This window comes from Marmota marmota, unplaced genomic scaffold, assembly GCF_001458135.2.
Source record: "Marmota marmota marmota unplaced genomic scaffold, marMar, whole genome shotgun sequence".
NCBI lineage: Eukaryota > Metazoa > Chordata > Mammalia > Rodentia > Sciuridae > Marmota > Marmota marmota.
The window spans coordinates 15492781-15501694 of NW_025999880.1; the positions used below are offsets into that span (position 1 = coordinate 15492781).

Here is an 8914-nt window from a genome sequence, read left to right on the forward strand (position 1 = left end):
CTTTCGATTCTTCTACCTCAGCCTCCTGAGTCACTGGGATTACACGTGTGGGTCGCCATGCGTGGCTATCCACTAAATATTTCTTGAAGGACTAAACCCTTGGAATGCTACCTTGCTATTTAGGAGTATGTGTCCCTGCTCTCCCCCTCAACCCCAGGTGTTTTCTCTTAGTAATTGTCCATCCACTGCACCCAGCCGGCCCCTCTGCAGTTTGTCTGCAAACCTCCACTTATCCCTGGAGTTGAATCCAATCTCACCCCACATTGGGGTGGTCCCTGTACCTATCTATCACCACAACCCCACTTCAATCTTGACAAAGCAGCCTCACCATCTTGTACAAGAATCAGGAATATAATTTTTCTTTAACGTTGGAAGTAATAAAACTTCTGAGGGCACTGAGTGACATCTTTGTTGTCACTCAGTCACCGCAATCTAGTGTAATTCCCAGGTGCGGGCAACACACAAGTGAGTTGAATAGCCCGTGACTTTGGCCAGGGTCCAGGGTCCAGGTGGATCTGCTTGGATTGATCTGTTACTTTACCACCGAGTCACATCCCCAGCCCTTTACTTTTCATTCTGAGAGGTTCTCACCAAGTTGCTTAGGACCTCGCTTAATTGGTGAGGGGACACACTTCATTAGGATAGACCTGCGTAAGAGAAGGGCAAACTCAAACCAGGAAACGCTAGGACTAGAAGTAAGTGAGACCGAAAGGACCACAATTCCTCCTGAAACCCTTTGTTTGGACTGGAGTAAGAGAAAAGAGACACAAGGACTTTAAGAATCCTCAAGACTGAAGAGAAAAATACCAAACTAGACACACGTGAAAACACTTCGGGGAAGGATGTTCGAACGCACGCCCTAGCACCTGAGAGCAAGACAACCAAACAGAAGAAGAATAAAAGAAAAAGACACTGGCAAGAAACACATAACCAGTTTGATTCTCGAGTCTAACATTAAAACCAAACGTCAAGATCCCTGAGAGGGGTGCACCGTTCCTGGAGGTACTGCAATACCAGGTCGATGCGTGGAGTGGACGGAGCAAGCTCCTACTCCAACTCCCTGCTCCAAAAATCCATTTAATATACTGTCCTCGGATAGAGGACGTATCAGATATTAAACTGATAAGAACAGATACTACACTTGATCTTAGCCAAAAGGCCGAGAAGCGATACCGTACCACTCGCCCCTCGCCCTCACCGCCCTCCGCTCGCCCACTTTCAACTCGCGGTGAGCGCCGCCACGCCTACTCCCACTCTCTTTTTCTCTTGTCTCCTTCAGGCTCGCACGGCGCTCCACTGGGCCCGCGTGCAGTTTCACTATTGGCCTCACCTGGAACAAGGAATTTTAACAGTCCTTCGCGGCTCCGGCGTTCCGGGGCTGTGGAGTCCTCCCCTGCTTTGCATGCGCCTGCGCTGCCCCTTACCCGGGGAGGCATGGCTGCCCCGTGACTTCCTCTCTGGCGCCCACCCACTGACAAAAACAGAACCCGGGGGGGACTGGGACTGAGCGGTTAGAGGGGGCTGAATGCCGGAAGGAGTTGTTGGCTGTGAGCGGGCCCAATTTTCCCCGAGGACGCCATTGAGAGACATTCGCAAAAGACGCCCAGGCTGTATGTTTTGGTATTGTTGTTTTTATAATTTCAGTCCTTTGAGATATTCTTGATGATTTCTTTTTATTTATTTACTTATTTTTATGTGGTGCCGAGGATCAAACCCGGGGCCTCGCGCGTGCTAGGCGAGCCACAACCCCAGCCCTGACTGTATGGTTTTAATTTGTTCTTTGCCAGAGGAGAGGAAGACCAGCTTCGGACCTGACCCGTCTGGAGAGGCTTGTTCTGAGTCAGGGCGGTCCGGAGGTCCTCTCTGCAAGGGGGAAGGCTGCGAGCTCTTTCCGGTGGGGCGAGCCCCGCAGGGCAGAGGGAGGGGATTCCCCCCAGCTGCAGAACCGGTTTCTATTGGCGCTTGTACAAATCGACGCTGTTTCCTTTCCCCCTGGTTCTCACCTGGTCGCTGGGCTACATCCCCAGCTCTTTTGTGTGTGTGTGTGTGTGTGTGCGAGTGCCTTTAGTACCGGGAATTGAATGAGTTCACTCGCTCGACCACTGAGCCACACCCCCCAGACCTATTTTTGTATTTTATTTAGAGATAGGTTCTCACTGAGTTGCTTCTTAATCGCAGGGAGAGAGCCGTTTGGGTGTCGCCTCCTCCAGGACGTCTTCCTTAAGGAAGGGCCCTTCCTCACCACACTCAAATGTAATCGGCATCCATCCTGTACATTTGATTGCACCCTGTTATTTTACGGCAGGCACACCGTTCGCCCGCCGTTTGGAGCCATTCCTCATCTCCCCCACCGAAACATGAGGCCCTAGAGGGCCGTGGCCCTCATGGGTACTAGTCCTGTCAACGCCAGCAGTTGAGAGTGCTCAGCTAACCTTTGTAGAGGAAGGAAGCCGTGGGAGAGGACGTGATGGACACCAGGGAATGAACCAGAGAAGACGCGTGGAGGAGGCTACAAGCTGTATAGGGGCTAAGGCCGGACACCTGAGTAGGGATGCTCTGGGGAAGTGGGGATCAGGCCCCCGGGAAAGGCTGGGGTAAAGTTTCTCTCTGCGGCAGAGTCGGCATTTGCCTTTCCCATCCATTCTCTTTGCCTACAGCACTTCAGTTTCTTTGGTTTGATCGCAGAAAAGCAAGAGGCTATCATGGGTGTAGGACTGACGCTCAGTCAGTCATTTTCCCCCTGCCAGGCGGAAAGCCTGATGAATAGCCAGGACCAACAGAAACTGAGCGCTCTCTGTGTACTGCATCTTTCAGTCCGCTCCACCGTGAGGTGGGTGTTATTGTCCAGGGCCGAGTTTAGACTGAGCCAAGTCTTCTAGGATAACATTTTAAGGGAGTGCCCCTCTAAAAACTTTCCAGTAATGGAGATAAATAATATTTTAGTGCAATGTATCTTACCCATCAAGACGATCAAAATATGCATCTTGATTACCAAGGCTTTTTTTTTTTTTTGGGGGGGGGGGTGCGTGTTTGTTTCTTTGCTCAAGGCCCCTGTCTGGCTCCTTTCACTCCACCCTGGTCCACGCCTTGTTATCATCACCTCCATTCTCCTGACCGGTGCTGAATGGCAACCACGGGCCACATGGAGCCCTGGAAAGGTGGTTCCTTGTAGTTCAGTGGTGCTGTGAGTGTAAAATACAGTGTTCAAATGTGGAACATCTCGTTTGTGATTTTACATCTGTGTGGTGTTCAAGCAAGGTTTTGGATTTATCAAGGTAAATAGATATTATTTCAAGATACTAAACTTGATTTCCCCTCTTTTTTTTTTTTTTTCCCTTTCAAAACCACTATGTCCCCAGCCTTTTGATCCATGCTTTTAGATACTGCCTTGACCTGAGGAAGATTTGTCTCACAGGTAGGTTACTAGTGCACACCCTGTGCTTCATTGCTAGGACAGCAGACCCAGACTCAATGGTACCTGGGTCACGGTTGGGGCAGTTGAGATATGTGAAATGAAACCTGTTCTAAGGTGCTTGGTTTTGGGCTGGGGATGTGGCTGAAGCGGTAGCCCAATTGCCTGGCTTGCATGGGGGGGGGGTGTGCTGGGTTCGATCCTCAGCACCACGTAAAATTAAAGTCCACTGAGGTACTTGCTTGCATTTTCTGTGTTGTGATGCTATTTGTTGAATGTAATAATTAGGTATTTGTGAATATATTGCTGTAGGGCTGGGGATGTAGCTCAGTGGTAGTGTGCTTGTCTAGCATGCACAAGGCCCTGGGTTCCATCCCCAGTACCACCACCCCCCCCAAAAAAATGAATATATTTCTGTAATTCCCGAATACATCCAAAAAATAAAATCATCCTAAATTGAACACAAAGAACGTGCCTCCTCGATAATTTAATATTACACACACGGCTCATGTATCTCTAGCAGGCAGCACTGTCTTAGGCTGAGAACTTAGCTCAGAGAGCCTAATCAATTGACCAATGTCACACAGCTAATATGCAGCAAGGTCACACAATTTGAACCCAAGCTTCTTTTAATTACATGGGGTGGGGTGTCTTCATGTTTTTTGATCTCTTTTTCTTTTTTTACACGGGGGATTGACCTAGGGTACTGTACCACTGAGCCACATCCCCAGCCCTTTTTATTTTTTATTTTGAGACAGGGTCCTGCTAAGTTGCTGATGCTGGACTGAACTTGCAAACCTTTCTGCCTCAGCCTCCCAAGTTGCTGGGATTACAGGCTTGTGCCGCTGCACCCGGTGTCTTCGTTTTTTAACTGTATAGTGGGGGTGATGATGACACTTCTCTAAGTAGGCTGCTTTTGAAGCTATGGGGGAAATAGGAGTGAATACGCATCTCTTAAGTGTACACCGGAGAAAGCCACTTCTCATCTGTAAAATAGGAATAATGTCCACTTTACAGTGCTGTGCACAACCTGCCCCCGCCCATCGTGGGCATTCTACTTCATGTCCCGCTTTGCCTGGCTTTCTTTGTTTCATGCCATTCGTTATCTTTTGTAATGTACATAGAAAATGTGCGGATGGGGATGATGTAGCTAAGTGGTAGAGTGCTTGCCCAGCATGAGTGAGGCCCTTGGGTTTGGACCCCAGTACCTCTAAAAAGGTAAAAGACAATTCCCAGGATAGAAATATAGACACATGGCTGTATAGCATATTCGCAAATATACTGGTATGACTGGGTGATTGTTTTCTTTTATTTTTGGCTGAGATTTCCTTTGATCCTGTATTCTTAGCCCCTAGGACAGAGCCTGACATGACTTGGCATATAATGGCTATTTGCTGAAGGAATATGTGAGGGTCAAATGAGGCGATGTATATAATGTGCTCAGCCACACCTCAAGGGACTCTGTGGGCTTCCCCCATCCCATGATTCCTGGTTAGTTCTGTGTGCATCAGGCTGCCTTCTGCTCACTGATTTGGTTTTCCTGACAAGGGGGTGTGCGGCATTGTAGGCATGAGGGTGCAGGTCGTTGGAATGGAATATCTCTCTTTGCAAACTAAGGACTCCACTTTCTGGTTTGTGATCAGCCGTGAGGTTTAACGTGATTGTCCCATGTGTGCACAGACCAGATCACCTCAAGAGATGGAAACAGAAGCACATGATGTTAGGGAGGCTTCCTCTGGGTGCCTGTGACCCCTCAGTGCTGCAGCACCAGGCTAGAGATTTGGCAATTTCTGTTGCAGGACACCGACTCCAAGGGCACAGTGAAAACTGAGAAGCTGTGCATGTTGCCCCGGTCTCACCAGCAGGCACGATATCACATTTTTGCAAAATTGCCAATCCCTGAGGGGAAAATTTGCCTTTCAGTGGAGTTTTTATTTAATTTTATATATCTGCTTTAGAACCTCTTCTTCTTTCCTGTGAACTTTCCATGCTTGGCCCTTGCCCATTTTATTTCTCCTAATGTGTGTGTTTTGTCGTTTATTATTATCTCTAGGTGCTTTTTTTTTTTAAATTGTTGATAGATCTTTATTTATTTATACGGGGTGCTGAGAATCGAACCCGGTGCCTCACACATGCCAGGCGAGTACGCTACCACTGAGCCCCAGCCCCATAGGTGCTTTTTTTTGTTTGTTTGGTAGTGGAGAATGAAACCAGAGGCACTTTACCACTGAGACACATTCCCAGTCCTCCCCCTTCTTCAGACACTAAATGGCTTAGGGCCTCACTAAGTTGTTGAGGCTGGCCTCAGACCTATGATCTTCCTGCCTCAATCTCTAGAGTCTCTGGGCTTAGAGGTATGTTATACCACACCCATCTAGGAGCTATTCACATATTAGAAAGTTACATTCTTTTTCCATGTGCAAAACAATATTTGGCTCAGTGGTTAAGCATGCCTGGGTTCAATCCATGTTACAAAAAAAAAAAAAAAGCCACTGAAAACTTCAGCCTCTACCTTTGCCTTCCTTTTTTTTTTTTAATATTTAGTTGTCTATAGACCTTTATTTATTTATACAATGCGGTTTTGAGAATTGAACCAGTGCCTCACACATGCCAGGCAAGTGTGCTACTGCTGAGCCAGAGCCTCAGCATTTATTCAGAAAGCAGGCAGCATCTGCTCATTTCCAGTAAAAAATCTCTCTCTCTCTCTCTTTTTCATTTCCCCGTACCTACCTGTACCTATCTATCACCATTAGCCCCTTTGGAATATTAACAAACTGGCCTGGCCATCTTGTACAGGTATCAGGAATATAATTTTTCTTTCACATTGTAGGGAATAAAACTTTTGAGGGCACTGACATCTTTGTCATCACCCAGTCACCGCAGTCCAGTGCAATTCCCAGGTACCAGCAATACACAACTGAGTTAAATAGCTCATGACCTTTGCCCAGGTTCCAGGTGGATCTTCTTGGACTCCTTTATTATTATTATTATTATTATTATTTGGTATTGGGGATTGAACACAGAGACACTTTACCACTGAGTCACATCCCCAGCCCTTTGCTTTTCATTTTGAGACAGGCTCTCACCATGTTGCTTAGGGCCTTGTTCAGCTGTTGATGTTGGCCTCAAACTTAGGATTCTCCAGTGGGCTTCGTGTTTAATTTAGCACAGACCTAACAGGCGAATAGTAATTTGCTATGTGAGCCTTAAAAAAACAAGAAACACTAGGACAATCCCTCCTGGAAGGCACTGTAGCAATCTTGGTGTGCAACGGAAAGGGGACATGATGGTCAAAGACTAAGCTGAAAACCGTAGTTGAAATAGTTCAGTTTTTAGCAAGAAAATGAAAAGGAGCAGAACGCTGCATGAGAGACTGACTTGCTTTGGTAAGAAACGAAAATATTTCGATAAAAACCAGGGAAGAGAAAAACGCAAAACCAAGAAAGCTCTTTGAAGGAGCAGTGTAGAGGCTGATTTTTAAAACAGTATGCAGGTTCCCCAGAGGAGTGCACCGTTCCTGGAAGTACTGCAATAGCAGGTCGATGCGTGGAGTGGACGGAGCAAGCTCCTATTCCATCTCCCTGCTCCAAAAATCCACTTAAAATATTGTCCTCGGATAGAGAACGTATCAGATATTAAACTGATAAGAACAGATACTACACTTGATGTTAGCCAAAAGGCCGAGAAGCGATGGTGTACCAGTCGCCCTTCGCCCTCACCACCCTCCGCTCGCCCACTTTCAACTCGCGGTGAGCACCGCCACGCCTACTCCTACTCTCTTTTCCCCGTGTCTCTTTCGGACTCACACGGGATCCACTGGGCCCACGTGCAGGTTCACTATTGGCCCCACCTGGAACAAGCAATTTTGACAATCTCTAGCGGCTCCGGCGTTTCAGGGCGGAGGATGCCTCCACTACTTTGCATACCCCGCCCCGTCCCCAGGAAGGCGTGGCTACCGCAAGGGACTTCCTCTCTTCAGCGCACCCACTGACAAAAACAGAACCCCGGTATGAAGATGTGAATTTGCTGTCAACATACATTATATACAAACAGAGATATGATAAATTGTGATATAAAGGTGTATTAAGAATTGTATGTAAAAATAAGAGAGCTCATGTGTAATGGCATAATTAGGCGTGAACATTCTTTATATAGTTACGAAAAATTGTGCTGTGAATGGATATTTATGAATGTAATGCACTTCACTATTGTCATGTATGTAAGAAATAAATAGATGAATAAATTTTAAAAAAAGAAAGAAAAAAGCAAGATCTGAGGAGAGAGGATTTTTTTTAAAAGAAGTGGTTTTTTTTTTAGAGAGAGAGAATTTTAATATTTATTTATTTTTTAGTTTTTGGCAGACACAAGATCTTTGTTTGTATGTGGTGCTGAGGATCGAACCTGGGCCGCAGGTGGGCGCGCTATCGCTTGAGCCACATCCCCAGCCCCAAAATACCTCTTAATTGCAGTCAAGGCCCCCATTCTGCTTCTCACAAAGCCTTGAACCCAAGCCTGGAATCTTGCTTCTTGGTCTTGACATTCTTTCTGGGACTGGGGCCATATCCCCTTATTTGTGTCTACAGGGCCTAGGAGTTGTCTTTTATACTCCATAAAGACTTGGCCTGGGAGGCCAAAAACCACCCTCCAACAAGGGCACAGAAGGAATCACTTCCATCTTCTCTTGTCTCTGGTAACTCCCCAGGCTCCTGCATGTCCATGTCAGCTCAGTCCTTCATAAAGGGTAAGTTTTCTAGAGAGTACCATTCTACCATTGGCTCCTCTGTTGAGATGACCCCCCCTTCACTTCCTTCAAATTTTCAGCCACCTCTGCACATTGCTTTCAAGACTCCTCAGCCCCAGCCCCAGCCTGTCCTAATCCCCTCTGGCAATTCCCTTCTCCTCCCTGAGTTTCTGCTTTCCTTTATTTCAGGCACTGATGTGTCCATGTGGAAGACACCCCACTGACAAGATGGATGAGGCAAGGCTGAACAAGGCCTTAAGGTGGCTTCAGATGAGCTCTTCTTAATCTTCCTACCCTGCAGCCTCCTCCTGCTTCCACATACTTTGGACCTCTTGCCAGGCCCTCAGTAAATGTATGGAGAATGTCATTAAAATTTTGCTTAGATAATGTTCACTTTCATATTACATACTCACACAAAAAGGTCAAGCAGGGTGCATTTTCCATCCCTGAGTTCAAACTGTAGGAATAGCTCTGCCAGAAAGGAAGATGTCAGCCAGGCCCTGGGGCACATGCCTCTAATCCCAGAGGCTTGGGAGGCTGAGGAAGGAGGATCATCAAGTTCAAAGCCAGCCTCAGCAAAATAGGGAGGCCCTAAGTAACTTAGTGAGACCCTGTCTTTAAATAAAATATGAAAAGGTCTGGGGATGTGCATCAGTGGTTAAGCACCCCTGGGTTCAATCCATGTTACCCCCCCCCCCCCAAAAAAAAAAAAAAAGCCACTGAAAACTTCAGCCTCTACCTTTGCCTTCCTTTTTTTTTTT

At 46.9% G+C, this 8914-nt stretch overlaps 1 long non-coding RNA gene and 2 other non-coding genes across 3 annotated transcripts; 1 reads left to right on the top strand and 2 right to left on the bottom strand.

The window, feature by feature from the left end:
• Window positions 1-980: 980 nt before the first annotated feature.
• On the bottom strand, window positions 981-1171 carry LOC125613021. The gene has a single exon (XR_007343535.1). It is a non-coding gene; the product is annotated as a U2 spliceosomal RNA (small nuclear RNA).
• A 319-nt stretch (window positions 1172-1490) lies between these two features.
• Window positions 1491-8334, top strand: LOC125612589. Its single transcript, XR_007343033.1, has 3 exons — window positions 1491-1610; window positions 3360-3415; window positions 7996-8334. It is a non-coding gene; the product is annotated as an uncharacterized LOC125612589 (long non-coding RNA).
• On the bottom strand, window positions 6914-7104 carry LOC125613043. The gene has a single exon (XR_007343537.1). It is a non-coding gene; the product is annotated as a U2 spliceosomal RNA (small nuclear RNA).
• Window positions 8335-8914: the final 580 nt, after the last annotated feature.